The 23,522-nt window shown below is 42.3% G+C and overlaps 1 long non-coding RNA gene across 3 annotated transcripts; it reads right to left on the bottom strand.

Moving 5' to 3' along the window:
• Positions 1-1,030: 1,030 nt before the first annotated feature.
• On the bottom strand, positions 1,031-21,641 carry LOC148817891 (uncharacterized). 3 transcript variants are annotated; one of them, XR_016094504.1, is made up of 3 exons: positions 21,099-21,641; positions 20,838-20,968; positions 1,031-3,649 (listed from the first exon to the last, which is right to left on the bottom strand). It is a non-coding gene; the product is annotated as an uncharacterized LOC148817891 (long non-coding RNA). The 3 variants fall into 3 exon arrangements; XR_016094505.1 differs by lacking the exon at positions 20,838-20,968 and having other exon boundaries at positions 1,031-1,694; XR_016094503.1 differs by lacking the exon at positions 20,838-20,968.
• Positions 21,642-23,522: the final 1,881 nt, after the last annotated feature.

Here is a 23,522-nt window from a genome sequence, read left to right on the forward strand (position 1 = left end):
ACAGTAATGTCTGCCTTGATTACATACACCCCAGACGAAGCTGCAGCAGCACCCCCTGCCTGCCGTTGAATGGAGCCGATGTCTGCAGCATGTGTGCCGAGCAAGCGAAGGTCTTGTGGCGAAAACCATCAGGAGGTTTGATGCTGAATGTGTTGAGCCGGATGAAGTTGGGGACCTCCAGCATCGCAAGGGCTGAGACCGTCTAATGAAAGGGGTGAGTGCCCCGTGTCCCGTTACGGCACTGACAAATCCGAGCCCCCGTCCTCTTTACGAAAGCAAATAAAAGAGCATAAACGATCAACAGCTCAGCTGCCTGTCATAGACAGAGAGCAGGACTCAGCTGGACTCGGAGGCAGGGAGCACCTACATCGTCTTCCCCCTTTGAATCGCTGCTTAGACCCTCCATGGTCGACTCTGCAGAAAGCTGTGTAGTGTTTTTTTTGCACCTAGCCTTATTTTTCATGGAAGTCGTGGGACTTACTGAAACCAGGTGAGAAAGTGGACTTTAATCCATACCTTGGCAATGAGCCTGGGTTGATTGAGAAATTCTGAGGCTGTGCCGTACTCTCGTGTGTCCTAGTGGATAGACCTTCATCTTTCCTCATCGTGCTACAGGAGGGGATAGGGTCAGGAGGTTTGAGCAGTGTTCTGATAAAGTCGGTCTGGCTTTCCCTCGCTGTCTGGATTTAGTGAGGAAATGATCTGACCTTCTCGCTGCTCCTCATTCACTGCCCAGGTGGTGCGACTCCAGCGCCTCTCTGGCCAGGGACAAGTAATGATAAAGATACGGAGCGACCTACTTTCGGCTTGAAGTGATGAGCCCCTACAGCAGAAACTCCATTTTTGTTTATGCCGGTGCTTTTGGAGATGTAAAGGATCATCCCAGCGAACATTAAATGTGTGTTTAACAACTTCAATAAGAGGGTTACACACTACTTACTCTGATCCACAGTCAGCGTGCAAGCTGTAAGCCCCTGGTTCGCATTAACCTTCCAGATCACAGCAAATAAAGCGGAGCAGACTTCAGCAGTTTATGAATTGAATTAAATTTATTGATTTAAACCTGCACATGAAAATCAAGAAGGGAATGACAGTTTGTTTATACAAAGGCAGTCTCCCCCACCTCTTACATGCATCTCCACAAAATCAATGAAGGCAAATGAAAATATGTAAAATACCTCGTAATAAAAATACCCACCTTGATTACGTGTGCATGCGTGTGAACGCTTACCAGACACGCACCTATGTGTTTGCATATGCACAGCTGATGATCCTCCTGTTAGGGTACACAACGCTGTACTGAGACGCGGGAGCAGTAAAGTAGCGAGACGAAGATTACCGCGATCGGTTTTTCACGGCATTGACCGGGGCTAGAGCACGTAATGGCTTGGGCTCAGCCCACCAGTTCAGTGCAGGCATGATGGATCTGTGGAGATCACCCATCATCATTTCCCCATCGACAGCGTCTCGCAGGCTGTTTGTCTTCAGCCTGCCGTCTGGTCGGGGCAGAGCCGCGCCGCGCGGCGTCCTGCGGGCCCTGCTGGCCGCTGAGTGTGGGGGCGATCAATGCACAGCTACAGCTGGTTGAAGGGGACCAAATCCATTGAACAGTTGATTTGGTTCCATTTTACCAGCTTTAGCAAAGCATTTTGGGGGATCGGTGCCGGTTGTTGCTGGGAGGGGGTGAGCAGGCCCTGGGAAAGGAGAGAAACCTCATCAACTCTTTATACCAACACAACAGCGCAGGAACAGCAATAATCCCACACTGTGACAAAAAACACATCGGAGGTTATAAATCAAGAGTGAAATATATACAGCAGTATTTATCACTGGTAATGGTATACCCAAACGTATTCACCAGCAGGCTGCGGATGGTATCTTATCTTCAGGGGTTCCGACTTTATATTTGGTGTAGTGGAGGAATTACAGTAAAAATAAATTATTGTTTTGAGGTACTGGATTAGAATTCTTTTAATACACACACTGTACCCCATGTGTGTGATACACTATATATATTTTTGGTAAAGATGATCTTCTCAGTGAGTTGTGTGTGGGTGGGCATCTGATTTTATAAACCTTTTAAGTTGTTTTATGTGTTTAAGACGCATTAAAAGAGATGTTGCCGACAGCCAGAACAACAACGGCAACAAAAAATACGTGCTGGTGCTGTCGTCTGATTGATAATACTGGAGTAAGTAGTGGCGTTGTGGCCATAGAGCAGAGTCTCTCTCTGTCTAGACTCGGGCTTGACAGTGACTGAGTCCCCAAGGAGAGCCGACGAAGTTCTCCAGCTCTCAGAGGGCAAACGGTAACGACGAGAGCAGCACGCACGCTCACTCGGCGGCTCAGAACAGAGGCCTGTGTTCGTGCAGCAGATGGTCGTGCACGGTGAAGAACAGCAGGTATTACTTCACCTGAAAAATCGCACCTACTCTCCCAGCACTGAAAACTGACATACTGTAGCTGCGCCGTGATTTCGTTTATTTACTCGAGTTGGATCCTGGCGCTTCGAAAAGCCACATGAAAAATGACAGCCATGCAATCTTTTTCTTCCTTTTCATTGATAATTGCCAGGACTGCAAATTGCTCTTCATCTGAAATGCTGTCAGCAAGATCAGTTAGCAGACATTCAGCCCATTCCAATATTAACTCACCCATGCACCGGCCCTGCTGTATATCGAGTACAATTTACTATCACTATTGTTTCTGCACAAAATACCAAAAGCAAGATTTTCAATGTGCTTCGTACAAAATACACTGCCAGACTGTCACCAGCAACCACATAACCATAAAAAAGATGTCACATCTTGACAAAGTATTTATAGTAGAGGACAGAAGCTGTACATAAAAGGTTTCCATTTATTCCGAGAACAGTTAAAAATTGCAGTAATTTATAATGGCATGTTAATGAGCGTTTGATTTTTATGAAACAGTTCTGTACATCTACTGACGGATAGCAAATCGCCATGTGCACAGGATAGGAGGACAAGTAAGATTCCTGAAAATTTGCTGCACTATTGCTTTTACACAGTAAAGACAGGCGAGCTACAGTACTGTGTGAAAAGTGCAAAAATCAATCATAAAACATCATTTAACAAAAAAGTTTTTTTCTACTACTACAGTACCTGAACAGAATGGTATTTGTCTTTATTTGTGAATATAATGACTGAAGAAAGTACTCTGAAGAATTTAGAGCTAGCAGCATGGTGCTCTCAATTCAATTCAATTCAGTTTATTTTTATATAGCGCCTTTCACAACAAGGTTGCCCCAAGGTGCTTAACAAAGCAAGTCACTCCAAGAGGTAGATGGTCAAAGTCATTGTCTTTGCTGCAGGTAGAAATAATGAAGTAGTCCTGCAGTATGTGGGGTAAGACATGCCTGTCCAATTCCATGCTCATGCCGAAGGTGTAACCAGCACCAGGTCACCAGCAAGCCAGCCGGTCTCTGCTGAGAGCTCTGCTGAGAGCCCCAGTGCCTGTCCGATGAGAGTGGGGCCTGTGTGACCCCCGGCAGAGAGCTGTGGAAACTGAGAAGCTTGGGCAAACTGCTTGTCGCATTGGCCCTTTTTCTAGTCTTGACACAAACAGCCGACTTGATAATAGATCGATTTCCTGCTGTGCTTTTACCAAAACGGCTTGCTGCTGATGTCTAGAGAAACAAAAAAAGGGAGACAAAGACAGAAGTGGTCAGGAGGTAAGGCTAACGCCAATGACCACTGGGTTTTCAATGTCAAGCGCACCTTGAGATACAGTACTGTAGGTAAAGTGTAGAAATGTGGGAAGCTAAGTGCCAGTTTCCCTTTAAAGTGTGAAACAAAGTGAAGTAGGGCGCAGTGAATCTCCAGTAAATACATGATTTGTGCATACAGCCTTACTGCCATAGATTCCTTCCCAGTCATGTCAGTGATGAAAAGTGTGTTTTGGGCTATGAAGCAGGGCAGGTCAGTGTGCTGTCAGTCGCTCTTCAGAGCCAGGGTACAGCTGTCACCACAGGGTGCTCCATAAACTTTATCTCAATGAATTGCACTTAGGGGGTTTCTAACTGCTAATAGGCTCTTCTAATAAATGATCGCGGAGGACTGGCTTCTAAAAACAAAGAATTTATCATGGGCATGTCAATATTGCTAATGAAGCAGCAAGATCCAGCACACAGCAGAAAATAAACTTAAATTGACCCCTCTGTCGTTCTTGCTCATTCTCTGCTCCTTCGCTATTCCTCATTCTCATTCTCTCTCCGTCTGCCTCCCATCTCCCTTTGCCTCGCTTCCCACTTCTCCTGCGGCCTCCCCCCTCCGCCCTCCGCCTCTCGCTCGCTGAGCCCGCAGCGCGCAGTGTTGTGGGACACTCGGCAAGCAGGAGCTCCGAGCGTCTGTGCCCCCGTCGCACGCAGCAGGTGTATCAACCTTCAACCCCCAGGTGCTACGAGGCGATCCTTTCTCATCTAAATACGCAAATCAGATTTCGAATTAACTGCGCGAGCAATTTGTCAGAGAACGAAACATTAAACTGTGGAACAAAACAATTGAGACCATTGATTCGTCTTTTCTGGCGTTATCTTAATGAAGTGAACGCTTGCCTGGCTAATGACCTAGTAATGTTTTTTTTTTGCTTTCTTTCTCACACGCTCTCACAGATAAATACACTTTTGCAGAGTTCATTTCGGCACATCTTCAAAATGAGGAGACAGTGGGGCTGTTGTAGCCACCCGTTCCCTTAGAAATGGTAGATCTTTTTTCTCTCACCTTTTTGTTTTGAACTTTTTTTTGAACGTTTTTATTTCATGTAAACGAAAGCCCTGCGAACTGAAGACATTGCAGCTGACAGCGGAGCCTGTTACTAGTGGAAGGAGAAACACCCTACACTTTGCATTCCAGAGGCATTAGGGCTGCTGCAGGAGGATAATACTCCATTAATTCATAAATGCTTAAAGTCATAGTGGCATATCTATCTATTTCAAATGAAATGCACCATAATATTAACACATCAGGAATGAGTTGGGGGCGTCTTAAATACTACTGAAATTATTGATCATTGATATTTACTTATAAAATTTTATTAAAATAGAAAATTCCGTGAAGTTGGCTATCGGGTCTTGCAGAGCAGGGTGTTTTTTTTTAACTTCAGCTAGAGTGGAAATCTGCTAATTCTAGCACTTGACAATTGCTGAGAAACAGGAATGAAAGAAGCAAATAACGTTAATTTAAGCTGCTCAATGGAAAAAAGGAAAATTTAGCACCAACACACTTTTTTAGACCGATGTGAGATACTCGCATTCCTGGAGACCTACACTAGATAGTGGTCAGTTTAGGCTTAGATTTTAATTCACTGTACTACTGCTGAGCTGACCTGAGCTGTCTTTGATTTCTTCATTATTCTTAACTTGCGATATAATGCAACTGTTTGTGTATAAGCTCTGCGAGTGTGCGTGGGTCTCGGATGGTTATTGTTACAATGCTGTTGCATTCTACGAAGTGTGTAAGAAACAGATATACTATCGGCTCCAGGGGGAAAAAAATGTTGCCAACTCCAATACTCCAGTTTTAGTTCAAATGGACCCCTGCTTATCTACACTTTCACATCATTGAAAAATAGTTGCAAAGATAAACGGATCATTCACTGAATTAATTCACATTTAAATGAAAATCATTTTATTTTCATATTTTTTCTAAGGCGCCTACAATTCTACTTATTTTGCCATTGTTTAACATTTGCTTCTGATACAAGTCGAACACCAGCCCTGCAGCCCGAGCAGAGCCACTGAACCTGCCAAAGACATACAGTACATGGATCCTGTAAAACACATCTGAGCACTTCTCCCAAGCTAAATTCACACACCCTGCAAACTTAGCATTTGCTGTAATTCTCCATACACTTTCGGCTTTAGTATGATCTGCACAGTCGTATTCCAGGCTAACAATTTTACAGTTTTTTTTCGTCTTTAACCAGCGGTTCTCCAGTACGGTATCTGATTGTCTCAATGCAAAAACACGAGCAACAGCCAAATTCAAGCTCTGCCGTTTGGACATCTCAGCAGGACAGCGCAGCCGGTAAAGGCAAAGCATTTTTATCTCGTGGTAACGCTTGGCACCATTCAAAAAAGTAGATTTTTTTAAACAAAAAAAACCGCTTTTTTCCCCACCCCACTTTCTTTTTTTTAATAAACTTGTCATCAAAGAGCAATAACAAATTGATGAGGGTCTTCCAAAGACATGAATTCAATTTCGAGTGGACTAAATGAATGCAGAGGAGAAGACAGAGGCTGCCTGCCTGTTTTTTGCTGTCCTTTGCAAAACTGCAAAATAGATTTTTGTGTCTTATTACAGCACAGACAAGGCCAGTATGTAACAAAAACTAGTTTAATTATAGAGTTAAAATGATAATAACAGCACTAATAAAAGACTGGAACTGAATCTGTAGTGGGAGAGGTTATGTCCTTTGCAGTAAATCCAATTTCCATGTGATTTTTTTTATTCCAGACCCTGATAAGAGAATATATTGTCCTGAACGCAGTCTGTAGGATTCAGAATGCTTCTCTTCTAGTGGAAACAGATGAGTGTCTTGATAATTTGTGTCTGAAGTTGTGCTCTTGTAGTCGCCATGTGACTGACCTCTCAGTGCCATTTTCCTTAACCCTCCAGTTCATTCGCTCTCACGTTCTTAGTAGTTGAGCTCTGAAATGGCCCAATGAGCTGTGAACTCCGAACCTCTTTGTGTTAAACCAGTACAGACTTTTCATTAACCCACTAAAGCTCGCTGGAACGTTCTGATATTTTTCTGGGTGTAGTTTGTTTTGGGAAGCACAGCTACAATCCTTTTTTTTCTCTCTAAATCCTAATTGGTGCTTGAAAAAATGATCACATTCTTAGGTAAATCAAAATATACAGTATGATTGATGTAAGCATGTTGTGTTTTTTAAGATATGAAGATTGAGATGAATATTCAATTATCCTAGATGCCATTGCTCTCTGCTGTTGTAAGTATAGGTGGTTGTTCTGGATACATATTGTATATAAAGTATATTTTCCGCCTCGCACGTCTGTGCGTTAGTCTTAGATGGTGACTTGAATGTTTTCTCATTCTCTGTCTTTTCTGACACTGGGCTTGCCTGCCTGCATGGGGACAGCTGGGTTCTGGTCCTCTTTCACAAGTGTCATTGCTTTTGGATAAGGGGAGGGCAAAGACTGTGCCCTGCAGAGCTAAAGGTGCCATTTTAAGGCTGGTTTTTCAGTGGCAATGGCAGCTGGGAATGGCAGCTATTAATATCAGCTGTTCTGGAGAGTCATCCTGCCTGTCAGACAGTTGTGACCCCCCCACCCCACCCCCCAGAAAACCTGCTCCTCGTTGGTCCTCACCAGTGGCCTTTATAACAAGCAGGGTGCACTCAGGCCTTTGCCTTATCTGGGCACAGCAGCACATGCTCTCAGGGCCGAGATATCCAGCTTTTTAAGAGCCATGTCTAAAAAAAGGGACATCTGTTCTCTGGCATCAGTCAAGTCGTGTTGCGTACCTCCCCACCCCACTAACGTGATCCCGATAACAGGAAAATCACGGGACGATTTCAGATTGAACGTGCAAATGCGTTCGAAGCTTTACTGGCTACTGTGAATGAACTGAAAGCGACGTGTTCAGTTTCTGTAAGACCAGTGTTCAAAGTAAAGCATTTGTCTTCAGTGTCATGAGGACATGCAGTTAACCACTCTGCTCAAAAATAGGATTTTTAAGGTATTACTGATGCTTCGGAGAATTCACTAATTCTTAAATTTGTATGATAATTAGATATTTTAGAATTCAATTTGTAAGAAGATGAGTGAAGAGTTAGTGTAAAATAATTTTGCGTTTGCCAGAGAACATTAGCAGCAATGCATCTACTGTAGCAGACAGACAGACAGACAGACAGACGTTTGTCTCAACATGGGCAAAATTACATTATAAATACATTTAGCACAGCACTGCGCAAGAACAGATTGAGCTAGTGAACTCCTACAGAAGAATGGCCCTGTTTTAAGAGCTTTTATTATTTTATGCCATGTTGTTGTAAGAATTACTTGGCCTCGCCTTCAAATAAACAGTGACTCTCAGCGGCAGATGCAATATTATGGTACATGCCTCTATAAATTTTAATTAGCCAGCTAATTAGGTTATTTTAGACTCGGTGCAATAGCAAGTTGACCTTTGATCCGACTATAAAGTTTAATGACGTTTCCTTGCCAAGCCCAGGATTCACTGAATGTTTTTTCTTTTGTTGTTGTTGTTGTTGTTGTTGTTGAAATAGTCGTGGTAACCCAGGCTGGCAGGGGAGAGGCTCCTTGGTGAGGCCTGGAGGCCTGTGCCAAGAGGCCTGGGATTCGCAGCCCAGCACCTGTCCCTGGCCCAGGCCAGTGTCAGGGAAGGGAGAGCTACTGCAGTGCAGTGCTGCTTTCTCATCCCCTGCAATCGGACGTGCGCAGCACCCCAGCCTGAGTCAGCACAATTCCTCTTTTGATTGGTTGATCCGAGCAGGATACTTGCAATTTATGCTAAGGGAGAGACAACGTCAGCCTCCCCTAACGGTAACAGTAATTGAGATTTTTTTAAGTGTTTTTTTTAACAATGTCAGGAGCGCCCATTACATTCCTAGCCGTGCTCGTTTTTGAAAATGTACTTTTTTTAACGTTTTCGGCACGTTCCACCCTCCGAGATGCAATTTTTTCCCATCACCTTTAACCTCAACACCATTGTGGTTTGCGCCACGCCTCGGTTTCTTCATATCACTTTTTTAATTCTTCTTTCTTTGAAACAATCTTCATCGCCAGAGCAGGTTTTTTGATCGACCAGCTGCTTCTGCAGCAGCTAAAATATCTGTCCTGTGGGTCAATGTAATCTTGCTTAATAGCGGTTTACTCTTCAACACAACATTTTTCTTGTTAGGACGACAGTTTCAAATGAGATTGCTGATGCGCTCCTTCACTAATGCTTTTACCAGGGACAGCCTATGCTTTTAAATACTTGTGCAATAAAATGCTCTACAGCTCCAGATGAGAGCTCTATTAAATTTGGATCGCTAACCATCCCCATCAGTTTCTTTCTGGACACCCAGATTTACTGGACTGCTTTTTTGCCATTGGACTAGGCTTAATTAATTTTACAGTTAACGTTCACGGCAAAGCTTCAAAATGAGGTGGAAGGTGTAATTACTGTATACAGGAGGTTGTACTGCAAAGGGTTTCACAGGTAGCCTCTACTGCAGTAAAGACAGACAGGAGAGCAAGAAAAGCAAGAGAGTTTCCCTTATTTATTAATTAAGAAAAGCCCTGATGTTATTTTAACTATTTCCCCCCCAATAAAATTGTTTCTCAGAAGTCATTCGTTTCATTCCCTGCCTTGGACTGTTTTCAAACTTTGCGTGTGCTGCCGCAGTACAGCTCAGTGAGTCCTAGTTAACTTTTATTGGTATTTTAACCATGTCTTCATTATCATAAACACTGTGGGGCCAAAGCCATTCTCAAGCACCTTCAGACAGAGAATTAGCATCCCGTTCTTAGGTTACACAAGGGTTATCTTCTAGCAAATATTGTAGATTTACTCTGGAAAAAGTCAATAAATCTCTCTTATTTATGCATTTATACATAGATGAGATATGTGCAGTGTTTGGATGTGCTTTACAACTAAAAATGTATTTTAAAGTTGGCATGAAAATATAATACTGCACAGAGTGAAATCACTCGGGCACTTATCTGTCATGTTATGGCACTGAAGGTGATGCGGCTGGTGTGTGGATGCCCCAGTCCTAATCCGTTCTGTACGATCTGGCCAACTTGAAGCATTTGATCAGGAAAGAATGGAAAACAACGCGGTTGTAGCTGAAACTTGGGGGGAAAAAGCATCTACCAGACTTCATACTGTCAAGAGCTTAATCAGCTTGCTGTGTTCTCGTATAGAGAAGCTGCTGTAAACTTGGCAGCCATTTTTCAACCAGTGGCTAAATGTCCTGACTGGGTGACAGGCCCAGACGTCTTGCTTATCTGTTTGAAGTGGTGTTTGCTGATACATTATCGGGGCTGTCGCTCACACCAAAGGGCATTCCTGTCCCCAGTCCGACATTCCCGCTTTCAGTCTGTCTCACACCGGAGGTCTGTCTCCTGTCAGCGTCGGCAAGCCCTGATGTCTCTAGCGCAGGCTTTCTGCTCCAGCCTGTGACAGGAGTCTGGACAGCTCCACTCACTGCACTGCCTGGTTGCTCATACACTGTCTGACTATCTTTAACAGAGCAGCAAGCTACACAACATGCAGCCTTTAGTTCCATTTGTTTTGTGTTCCTTTTTTTCTCCAGTTTGAGTGCCTTTCTGCAGTCTTTCTCATCTTTTCTTGATTGCTATTCTCGTAATTTAGGAGAAAAAAGACGATCTTTGCAAAGTGAACGCGGCCAAAATTCACCAGCAACCAGCCACAGCCGTCCTCTCTACTGAATAAGAAACTATGAAGCAACACTTTCGCAGCGGTTGAATTACAGTCATTTTGAAAGCCAAAAGTACATTTCCCGACCTTAATCAAATTACAGCATATGAACCAAGAAATGGTTTGAATACATATTTTGCAGTACGTTTTATCTAAATCTTAAAAACACCCACTAATTTCTAAGCAGCCAGTGATGGATCTGATTCTTCACATCTAAGAAATTCCACTTTTTTGGAATAACAGTGGAATATCCTCTTCTGCTGAAGAGTAGGGACAGTTTAACATCTGATTCATTTAACTGTGCACCCTTGTCTGAGAAATTCATACAGTGTAGGTTTGTTTCCTAACATTGCGAACTGCATGGTGGACTCCGCTCCATTCGAAACATACCCGAAAAAAGCAGTATCTCGGTCACAGTGCAGTGCACAGTTTCAACGGCACAGCCTCCATAGTTTTGCTCTGCCCCAGGAGAGATTCCATTGATCACGAGTAGAGGCCTCTATTGATGAGAATTCACACCAGCAATGCCAGTTGTCTGGCTATCCGTCTTCCTTGTACCTCAAGAAACCTCCCTAGTTTTGCAACATCAGAACCATTTCAAGTGTCATCTGCTCTGCAAATTTGCTGCTGTGATTCCTGACATAATCTTAAATACCGTATCTGCGTTTACGGTGCAATGCATTCATCACGGCATTTGGTCTGCATTTATAGACAGTGGCATTTATGCCTTTTTATTTTTAAAACTACAAGGTGGAAAGAACGTTAAAGCGACAGAGTTCCAAAGACACTTTAACAGCCTTTTCTAATGTGTACACTGCTTTTCTGCCGGTATGTCACTTGAAAATAAGCAAGCTAGGCTAATGGCGTTTAAACTCTGTTATAATAAGAGTAATAATGAATAGAGAAGAAAATGGGCAATAGCCTCAAGAGCACGTTTAGACGCATCTTTCTTCAAATGCATTTGAGTGATTGTTTCTTTCTTCAATAACTGGTTCAAATAATGTTTTCTTATAGCTCTCTCTGGCTTTTAGCTGAATTTGCCGCCGTTGTAGAATGCTAACTAGGTGCTCGCTGTCACTGCGTTCTTGAAATATGCACTTTAAGGAAGATATCTGATTGGTGATGCAGTCCAGGGCATCATCTTCCTACTTAGTGAACTGTTAAGACATCAATCTACATAACAATACAATTTTCAATTAAACTCAGCTTACAGTATTGCACTATATGAGTATATGCCATAAAACACTCTCTGGATACAAAGTATGTGGCATTATTGTGCTTCAAAGAATTCTGACCACTATATGATCTTTTTTTTCCTGTTACAAGTTTTTTAAAAAAAATTTTGTTCTGTTTTAGGCTCTGAGTAACTGGACTTGTTAATTTGGTGAACTTTGTATTTTCAAAATAATAATAATAATAATAATAATAATAATACAAATCATTTTAATTCAAATATCTTAATACAGCGGTCTGTCATTTTGCAAATGTTAGCTAAAAGGTGTCTGGGTGGATTTTTTCATTTGAATTACGTCCTAATGGCTGACAGTTCCCCTGAATTTTAAAATGTTGGATAATTAATTTTAGGATCCCATCCACTTAAATTGGAGGATAATTTAAGTTTTCTAGAATTAAATTTATTCCAGAAGTCGCACATCTTCCCTAGACTAATCCACGAACCTTAACTGTCCTCTCATCTCTCAAACCCAAACACACGTCTGTCTTTCTGCACAGATTACAGACACCTACAAACTCATAGTCCCTGACATCCCCAGCTGGTAGACTTTGAATCCACAAGGAAAAGATGGAAAAAGAGCATCTTGTGTTATTTTATAAGCAAGGTTCGAAAACTGGCCTTTTGACCCATACATAGGTTATGAGATTTTTGCCCGTGTCTGAGTAATTGAAGAATATGAATTATGCTAATGTGAATATTAATAGGCTCTGGCCATTTCTCAGTGCTGAAAAGCAGAACTGTCTAAACAGACTTTTCAGACTTTATGTAAAGTCTTCCATAATTTATATAAGCTTCACTCATATAAATATAAGGTTAGCAGGCACAGACAGCTGTTTTGTTTAGTAGGACTCATCAGAGAAGTGTAGCTAATACACCATAACCCTGAAGTTTCTTACTTTATAGAACTAGATTCAAAGAACTTCAAATGGTAAATAAGTTAAACGCTTACTATGATCTATAAATACATTGTAAGCAATAGAAAATGCCTTTTCCTTGGTAACATTTTTAAAATGTTTTTTACATATCTTAATGGTAGGACCTTTGTGACAGAACAGATGATGATATGATATATGATGATAAGGATATTAAATACACACATTTCATTTCATTATTGCACTGGAAATGTAGGCTTGGAGATTCAAATTCTGTTTTTGTTAGGAGTTCAAGGAAAGCAATTCAGAACTTAATAATAGAGCACACAGAGCAGTTTGCTAAAACTCTAAGTATATTAAATATTATTTGCCCTTTTTAGCGCAATGCAGACTCTTGAATGAATGCAATAATTTACAATAGATTAAGATCTCACTTCTTTTTTTTTGTTTTAGTATGTCCATGTTTTGAGCAACTCAGTAGTAAAATTGAAAGCAGATTTATTTAATGGATAAACCCATTCTTTATTGATGTGGTGTGAATAATAAAAAATTCAGCTGTGCTTTCACTACTGAAAAGATTAATCATTTTGGCAACACTGGAAGAAATACCCCCAGCTGAGAAACAAACGAGACTGTGGTTTTGCTTTGGAAAAGGCCGGGTCAGTCTGGGGCCCATGTGTGATATAAATCCCTGACACTCTCCCTCTTTCAAGTTATCCACCAGTATCTAATCAATGGGCACCAGCCATCAAGTCCTGGGGATGGACTCTGCACCTCAGTATGGTAGTAAATCCTCCATGTTTATGGTTCTCATTTTCTTTCCCTGTTCCCCTTTTGCTGTACTTGTTGCTGCTGCTGCGCGATTATTGGATTGAAACCCAAACAGACATTTCTTCCACTGATTGAACAAATTGATCCCGGATTTATTTTTTTTTCTCCTTTTGAGAGAGGCGGACGGCGCGCTTGGAGGCCCCCTTTGTGGTGCGCCGGCATGGAGCTGTGCCGCTCCTGGGCCCAGCTTCTCGTGTCCCTCCCTCGGCCTACCCGCCCGCTGCTGGTATCGGGCCTGACGCCCCCACGGGAGGGGCTGTGCTAGTAGCAGCCCCTGGTCCCTGTAAGAGCTGCATTGCAGCTGAGGGCTCGGGCCTGGTTCCTGCTTTAGCCCAGCTCTGAACTGGAGAACCAGTTTTGTCAAAATAAACCCCCCAGACTGGACCAGAGCCTATGCTGGCTCTGCAGCAGGGCTACTTACAGATAAGAAATGACTTGTTTCTGGATTCAGTAACTCTTCAGGTGGCTCCCTGCTGTAATATTTAATTCATTCAATGATTTTTCTCAGTGCAGAGGTGGATAATACTACAACTGCTCTTGTTTTTATTTTAACAGTTTTAATGCTTAGACGTGTTGTATGAAGTTAAGACGAAGACCGGAGGATTTGTGTTCTCTGGACAGAGCACAGGAACACGAACCCTCCCGGGTGTTTCGCTGTAAAATGGCAGTGCAGGCCCTTGGGTCACGGGTGAATGGTGGTGTGTAGATCCTAACGTGAGTAGATCCCACTTTTTTGTGTTCAGAAGCGTATACAGTACGTGTTTGAAATTAAAGATTTCCATTTTGTCTCCGATTTTACTGTCACTGCTGGTCGGACGTGTAATTAAATGATTTTCGGTGATAACAGACATACAGCAAATGGGTGAAAAAATCGTGTCTGTTGCCTCTGTGTATCAAAGACTGGAGTGGCAGAGATGAGCAGATTCCATTCTCCTTACATTATCTGAGGACTAATTCAGATCATGAAACAGCTTATAAAACTACTTCTTTTAATGAGTGCTGCTAAGTGGAGCCCTCTTCAATTTATTGTTTGAGATCTCCTCCTTCAAAACTGAACTTTTTTAGTTTAAGCCTTCATTTTAAGATTCAAGTTTGTCAATTTTTTTTCTTTCTGAATGTCCTGACTTCTTAAGGCTTCTTATCAGAAATAAAGAAATTGCGTATTATGCCTTTAAATCCTTGTTTTACAGGCTGCCAGAAAAGTATTGGACGGAATTAGCCTTTGAGACCTATATGTGAAATCTTTTTATTTTAAATAACAGTACTTTTCCAAAAATACTAAAATACCTTAAATTCTAGGCAATGTGTTGGTTTTGATTTCAGAAAATTCAAAGATTAATGGAGCCGACGCTATTTTCACTGTAAACAAAATCTGGTCCATTTACATTTCATGGTCATACATCTTTAAAGGAAAATAATTCTAAACTTTGGCCTGCATGTTTTCAGAGTGGAAGCTAGTGGCATGTTATATGGCATTATACTCCAGCAGATATCCTTTGAAACATAAATATCATTATGTAGATCAGAGTTACCCTTCTTGACTGTTAAGTGGAGTTTCTGGGCTCGTTGTCTGTCAGTAATAATATATCCACCATTCTGCCATTGTAAGGCTTGCGTCATGATGTCAATAGCACTGCGTCTGAATGCTCAATACAGCTCCTGCTTGAAAATACGCATGCCAAATAAGGGAGCTTTGAATATGGTGAGGACAAACGCCACTGAAGTGATTTTTTGTTATTCTGTTTTATAAATGGCAATTATTCCGCTACTAATTAGTTTTTCTTCCAGTTATTAACCACTAATGTCACACACAAAGGTTTTAAATTCTAAAGCTTAAGAATGAAAATTACACCCGAAGTCTAAAAGTGTAATGTTACAAAGGGACTGGCAGTGACTGTTAACACTGCTGTCTCATAGCTCCTGGGTCTGGGGTTCAGTTCTGGGCTGGAGCACCTTTGGGGTGGAGTTTGCATGTACTTCCCAAAGTGAAATGGGTTTCCCCCTGGTGCTGCGGTTACCTCCCTTTGCCAAGAGACAAGCAGAGCAGGTTTGACTGGGGCTATTCTACATTGTCTCTTTCTCTGTAGCTGTGTTACGGAATGGCATCCTGTTCAGGGCGAGAGCTGTCACGTGATCTTAGTGGTGCCTTGTGCCCTATGTTTCCAGGATACAGAAATGAGGAAGAGCGGTTTTCTCATAACGAATAAGCGGATGTTATAAAGGCGTCAGATATTGTCCGATTCAGTAACACAAAAATACTCTTGACACCCAAAACCACCTCATGTCCTGGTAGGAGATAAAAGAGAGAAGTCTCCCCATCTGCTATGAGCTGTTCATGCACAGCCAGCACTCATCAGGCTACACAAAGTGGACCCAGCCAGATCTTGTCTTGTGGCATTGCCTTTCAAAGCCCCTGCCGCAGTCAGCATTATTGCATATTTAATGTCCTGATGAGCACTTCCACCTGCTGACACAGGCAAAGTGACAGAACAATACACCCCTCTGGAACAAGATCATCAATCGACTCCGCACTCGCGCTCTTCAGCAGCAAAGGAAGGGGGCAGGACAGCGCTCACAGAGCCTCGGGTTCCAGATTGTGCGTCGGACACGCTCACAGACATCACGTGCACTCTACGGGCTATAAATATCGTTCTGCATGCAAATGGAACTGCAACGGCTCTGCATGGAAATGCATGTTGCATATAGCTTACATCTACACTGCATATATGAACCCTATTTGCAACAACAATTTGATTTGTGTGCATTATGCGCACAACAGTGAAGCCTCTTTTAATACCTCTTTTTTTTATATATATATACATCCACTCACATTTATTAACATCCCAGCCATCTCCTGCTACAGTATGCGCTTCTGCTCCTGGTAAATGCACGCAGACAATGGAATGTGTGCTGTATCTGTGCCCTGGCATCTATCCTTTGTGTTTTGCATGTGTTGGGATATAGTGGCCACCACTCGTATTTAAATGAAGACACCCTGTGTCTTAAATGAGTCAGTTCCTCAGAACGTCTTCCCTGCCACTTTTGCGATATTGTCAAGTAATGAGAAGACCTTATTGTCTATTGTTAAATAATTGTAAGGCAGCGGATGCCCAGAATTATAGGCTATTATAAATTTAAAAATTAGCTGGGAACTGTAGTCTTTGTCTTGTATTTCAGTGTTCCTAACATCGTGCTAGTTACAAGAGAGAGTACAGGCTCGCAGTATGAGACAGTTTTGTTGGCTTGCGACTCTTGTGTATTTACTCTACGGGAACAGTTTTCACCAACGGCACTGAGAATCCTGACACTCGCGTACGGTGTGCTGGGTTTTCATTTTCAAAATAACTTTTTGCTGCTCGACTGGGTAGGTGCAAGCCCATCTGTCTTGTCCTTCTTACTCGCCTCTCTTTTTCTGGTCTTTCGGGTTTGCCACATCTCTGCAAAGCTCACCTGTCCTTTGCAGCTGGCTACCTGTCTGTCTGTCTTCCTCCTTGCGCGGGGAGTCCCCCACCTGAGATACATACTTCTTTACATTCCATAGCTGGTCTTGTTCATATGGGCATATAAAGAAGTATGTCCCCCAAGCAGGTAGTTTCAATATGCGCATGTAATCATGCTTGAAATAAGTGCTGATTCAGGATTTCAGCCCCCAAGAGAGCTGGAGATCTGTCGAAGCCTGTAATGTCCCCTTTTTCCCCTCCTCTGCTCCGTTCTTCATTGATTAATCTATATTTAGCGTTACAGCAATTACTTCAGAGCTTTACCTCATTATTGGGGTGCTCAGATTAATCAAAGAATTTTTGCACGGCCAGAGTCATAAACGAGTAATAATTTAGCAAAGGGTCACATTTAAGGGATTTTATGTTATTGTGGTATTTCACTACATCCCATCAAATCCTTCCACTGTAATGTCATTTGCCTATAGAACAGTTAGATTTCTCTTTTCAGATAACTAATTATTTTTACAATTTAGTGCTAGAACCGCTACTGAAACAGCGTTAATTAAAACTATTTTTAAAAAAGAGTAAGAAAGGATATTTATTGTCCGTCATGCGCATTATCTCAGTTCTGGGCCCTATTCTGATCCACGCACCGCAGTTTTCAAAACTAAGCAATTTTCCAAGTATTTTTTTTTTGTTTGCTATATAACACTACAGTTTACAGCTCCAAAAAAAATAACATTAATCCATTTGCCGTAGTGATAAGAACATTTCTGTGCAACCTACGCACCATGAAAAAGACTTCACCTTGAATACAATGCCAAAGGTAAAAGCAGGAGAAGGGAAGGTAAGAGCTTACCTACTGGCTAAGTGAGTCCAAGGCTATCATGTCAACTCACTCCCCCAGCCAGAGAGAAGAAGCATCATGAAAAAGGAAACCCCCCATTTTTCGGTTCGGTTATCAGATGCTGTCCTTCAGTGTCTCCCTCCAAAAACTTTGGCCAAGATGTAGTCCAGAGAAGACGCATTCGCCTCATGTGCTGCAGGCCTTCAGAGAAATTTGAAGGTTGCCGCTGATAGATAGATTGGGCTGGGGATGCGAGACTCAGGATAATTTGCTCCCACCAGAGTCCACCTCTCCTCCCCTCCAGTCTCTGTCTCTGTATCTTGCTCTGCTTCTGTCACTTTCTCTCTCATACTCTCTCTTTCTTTCGTTGCCTCTCTCCCTCCCTCTCTCTCTGTCTCTCTCTCTCCCTCTGAGCTTTAAAGCTCTGGTAACAATGTGGACCAGGCGGCACTGCAGAAACTGATGATTGTACTGAATGGGAGGCTATTATGGGCAGATTTAGCAATCGGGTGCGCACTTGGGGTCACCCAGTGCGCTTTGTGCTCGTTCAGCACTGTAACGACCGGCGCTTCTCTGGTCCGCTCACCTGAACTCCGGTTTGGTTGCTGTCATCTCGCCCCCCCCCCCCCTCCAGCTCCTACCACCTCCCCTTCCTCAACTTCCTCTCCACCAATAGATCAATACCAATTTGCAGGCTAATGTAGAATGGCTGCTGCTGGTGTTAATGAATTTTACCATTTCTCACATTCCTTTAATGAATACGTTAGAGGAGGTTTAAGTAAACCTAACAAGTGGAAAACAAGTGCTCAAGAATAATGGTAGCTCAACACATTTTAAGGTCAACTCTGCCAGCTGCGCTTGTCTGAATTTATAGCAGTTTCCTAGATGAAGTGTTCTTCTGATAGTCTGTTTCTAATACAATTAAAGTGCATTAAAGCTCCAGCCTTCACTGTGCTGAGTACACTATACAACTATATAGACGTGTACTCAAGCTGTATATAACTGTAGAAATGTGCAACTGCAGTCATAATATTGCATCATTTTATATTACTACTGTATATAACGTGCGCATTTAAGCACTATATCCTAACAGTATTCTAGAAGAAATTGAGATACATTATCGTGGTTATAAAATCACTTTTCACTTCTTAAAACAGAATTGAGCAGGAATGTGACAGAACACTTGTCATCTTCCTTTTACAAATTTCATGAAAGAAGGAAAATAATTTGTTTCAAAATTAATATCGTTCAAAGCCTGAATTTTGAACAATTTTACCAAGTTGTTCAAATACAAAAGTTTAGTGCATTGAGCATAGAATTTAAAGTAGCTGAAAATATAAACAAAATGGACATTTTTGTTTTGCCAAGATATACTGTCCATCCTTTCCAATATTGATGGTGTGATGGCTCTTTGTGCAGAACGTGTAATAGGCTGTGAACACGAGCTGCACAAACAACATAACTGCAGAAAGCACATTTTATAAAATAACTAAGGCAAAAACCTTCATGTGTTTTCTAGAGAAGTGTCTGCCCTTCAAACTAAGCAACCAAATGCTACTGTACATATATCATTTAGTGCATGTTGCAAAGTACATTGAGCTGGAAAAAATACTCCTGACTTGAGAGTAATTAAACTAAAAGTCTAGCTCATAAATCTAACTTATTTCATTCCTTCTTTGTCCCTCTTATGAAAGCCCATTCGTATAAATCAAGAAGAAAATGATAACTCACAATACACCTTCACCCCCCCATGCCCCAAGTATGCAGTAATTAAAATAAAAAATGTTGGAAATTAAAACAGTGTTCATCTTGTCTTCCTAGGATTCTGGTTGTTGTCTTGCTTTATTTTATACCTTGTAATATAAATACATTTTCTACTCGAGGATAAAAGAGGGTAATTTTTTCACTGAGCATTGCTACCAACGTCCATCCCTCTGATCTATAAAGTCATTCAAATGCACCTCAGTCCATACCCTAAAGAAACATACATTTATTAACAAGCTACTTTTTCCCATCAATTTTTCCACGATCTGGTCAAGGAGGAATCCTTAAAAATCTAGAGCTGCCTGACAAATGAGGGAGCCATAGTATTGTAGAGAGACAGACTGATCATCCGAGAATGCTGCTTTCTCCAAATTCAGGTGATGAAGGACAGAACATATTCACAGCCAGTAACCATCACCCATCTTCACAAGCCTCTGTAACCCTGTCTTGCCTTCTGTTAGAATGTCGTTACATTTTACATGGAGTGCATGTATTTCAGCAATCTATAGATAGACATAGCTCCTGGGACTAAACTTTAGCAAGGCAGTTAAAAGCCACAGACGCCTCCTTCATTCAAAAGCAGCAGACGCAAAATCATTTCAGAACTGACATCTATAAAACAATCCCTGCCGATCTCTCCTTTTCAATAGTCACTTAATTCCTCAGTGGGAGCAGTGGGGTAATACACAAGTTATCCTGCTCAAATGAGAGACAGGGATGTTTCTCCAAGAGTTAAGATTTCAAGATTTCGAATTTTACTTTTTTTTAAAAAAAAACACTTGCAATGTATGGTTGGTGCAAGCCTTAAAAAAATTTGGTTTGTCACAAACCTATTTATGCGACAAATGCTCTGCATTATTGTCATAACCACAATTACGCAAAATAACACCGTTATAATTTTTTTTAAACCAGCGCTTCATTCCTAGGTGACATTTTTTAAACATCGGTACAGGATGAAGAACAATGATGGATTTTGAATGGTTAATGTCAAGTGAAGGCAACATCAATAACTTGGACTAACTTCCTCCCAATTTCAGGCTCCAGTAATGCCCTAACAAGAACAGGCCACTTTATGAGTTTTTTTGGCAAAGCTCATTATTTAGTCAGCAGCCATTAACTAGCCCATAGTTTCAGCACGAGCCATTAAGAGGCTTTCTAACCCTGCAAAGTGATCGCGTGTCAAAGGTCTAATGTTTCAATGTAGATCATTCCAGTGGACTGCTAGCGCTGCATTTTTTTTCTTTTAAATGCGTAGTGAGGCAGAAACGAACAAAACCTCTTGCATGCATAGGCACCCACATATTTTAAAAACGATAAAAGGAATTGGCAATCGGCATATGTATATCCATGTACACAAAAGCCACCCCCCACCCCCCCGCCCCCACCTCTCCCAAAACACAATAATGCTGCCTTACCCTATACAATTGTACAGTACAGTGTGGCTCATCTGCCCTGGCTTTTTAGCTACAGCAACTTTAACAGAAAGGAATATCAGGCTGCAGACCTTCTGTGTTCCTGTCTTGTAAAGTGTCAGAATTGAGCAGAGCTAGTTAAAGATGAGAAAAAAAGACAGGGAAAAGCCAGAGGTTCACATGGAGCCTCACGCGTTCCCACACACACACACACATACACACACATACACACATGCACGCACAAGGAGACACAGAGAGACGTACCAGTGCAGAGATTCCAGAGGCAGCAGCAGTGGAACAGTTACCCGAGCGCTCACTGGAAGCTGAATCAGCTTTTGAGAGTTAGGGATGCAGAGAGGAGGGTCACCGAATCACAAGGTAGTAACGCGCTTCATACTGCAGCCGTCAGACATCTCCCTTAACCAATCTCTTATGCGGGGAGGTAGAAAGAGGGGAGAAAAAAAAGAAGGAAAAGGCCCTCAAAAATTTTTTTTTTCCAAAAGGGGGTCTTAGTAGTCCACAAAAGAAAAAAAAAAGACGAAACCCCACAATTAAAACTAGCACAAAAACACGTGCGTTTTGAGCAGATTAAAGCAGGGTAGCCTTTTACTGCTGCTTGCAATAAAGCTCTACCTAAAAATCGAAGGGAAGAATAAGCAGGGAAGGTGTGTGGCGCTGAAGGACAAAGCTCCCGGAGAGAGGGAATGCTGGCTGTCTCGCGCTCTGGGGAAGCCACACGCCTTAGTGCCTGGGAGCACGCCGGAGCAACACACGGGCTCCATCCCCGAATCCCCCTGAGCTCACACCCCAGCGCCCCCCCCCCCCCCCCCCCCCCTCCTCCTCCACCACCCCCGACTCCGTTCAGAGGTCACGTCAAGGTAAAGGTCAACCACACGCACAGAGAAAAGACTAAAAAAAAAAAAAAAAAAGAACGAGAGAACGTTCTGTGAGGGAGAGACCAGCGATTTCAAATGGACACGCAGAAGACGGATCTTTTTCTCTATTTTTTTTTTTTGCTGAGGAAGAAAGGAGGATGAAAAACAACGTGAATAAAAAACCCCAAACAAACTTTGCACTGTTAATCAGAATAAAAGCCCACCTTCCCAGTGCTTATATACCCAGCCAAGCATGAGAAGCATGTACTCCCATGCTTGCGGACTGCCACTGGGCCACCCCCACCAAACACACTCCCCTCTCAACCCCCACAGGCCCCCCCTCCGCCCCCCCGCCCCAGCTGATCCCTCACTGACCATATTTAGTCAACCGTGGCAAAAAATAGCCTGTCAACTGTAGATTGCCGAGCAGAGAGTACGTAGAGTTCAGATCACTGTTTCAGTCCATTGACTACTCTGTTCTGCAAGGTCCTGACAATGACCCCTGCCCCCCCCACCCATCCACCACCCACTTCTCTCCCGGCTATTTTTAGCAAATCCAAATAAAGAGGTGTCCCGTCTTACCCCCCTGCTACTGCAGCGCAGATACAGTGTCAGGCAGGCCCCGGCTATGTATGGTAAGAGTCCGCTCGGATGCTGGGAAGCAGGCAGCAATATCTGCTGTGATCTGGTGGAAACCTTTTTACAGAGGGAACGTATCTTGAAAGAGAAGTGGGGGGGAGTTGAGGGAAAAAAATATTGATTTTTACCTTAAAGAGGCAATCTCCGCAAGGTTGTCATAATGATGAGCAGGGTAACTTTTCTTTCCCAACAGCTGGACTGTCCGTCTCTGATGCAAGGACCTTTTCCACGGTGGGGTCACATAGCACAAGAACACTGTATCATTTAATAGCAGCGGAACAGCCTCCTATAAACCCATTAAAACCCTTTAAATACTGTATCTCGGTAACATCTTTCCCAGCTCTCTCTAGGCTCCAGTCTCCTCTGAGGCTGCTGAGTTTGTGTGTCTTTTTTTCAAGAGGTGTTTGCTAAATGCAGGAGTTGTGGGTGCCTGGACTGTTTCTTAAAGGTTTGAAGTACCTTGTCTTTAGGAATTCTACGGAGGACAAGAACTGATTGCTTCGAAACTAAAATAACTGCGGAGCATTTTTTTTTTTGCAGGGAGCGACAGAAACAAAGAGAATGAGTTTGATTTAAAATCACAGTTAAGATTTATTACTTGACCATTTTTTGTGTTCTGATGATTAAAATTAAATGTGTTACTTGAATGCACGTGCAGCCTCAAATTAAAAACAAATATTAACATACTGAATAAACAAGAATAGGAAATGTAACAGGTTTCGTATAAACCACCAGTTACTCATTTTTTATTTTATCGTGTTGTTAACACATTTGGTGTTTTCGAGTCATGTATTTCTGACTTTGAGCCTCATTTCCAATTTTAAAGCCTTAATTCCGAAATCTCTATTTAATTCCAATATTCAGAAATCAAGAATTTATAACAATGGAAAGAGCCTAGGTCAGAAGATAATTTTTATGTGAAAAATATGCAAGTAGTACACTGTGACAGATATCACGAGAGACCCAGGAAGACAGGAATGTCAATGTGTAGCTTACTGGGTGCAGTGCTCGGTTCTTAACTATGTCTTTGTTGAGCAATGCATGCTTATGGACTTCCCTGGGGCACAGAGCTGCTTTTTCATACCTTGTATGAAACTCTGAATGTTAGAGGCAGAGCAACATGCCTGGTCTCTCTGCTCTGTCGTCACCTGTTGAAATCCTCATGTGAACCACC

Source organism: Atractosteus spatula, chromosome 19, assembly GCF_055471065.1.
Source record: "Atractosteus spatula isolate fAtrSpa1 chromosome 19, fAtrSpa1.hap1, whole genome shotgun sequence".
Classification (NCBI taxonomy): domain Eukaryota; kingdom Metazoa; phylum Chordata; class Actinopteri; order Semionotiformes; family Lepisosteidae; genus Atractosteus; species Atractosteus spatula.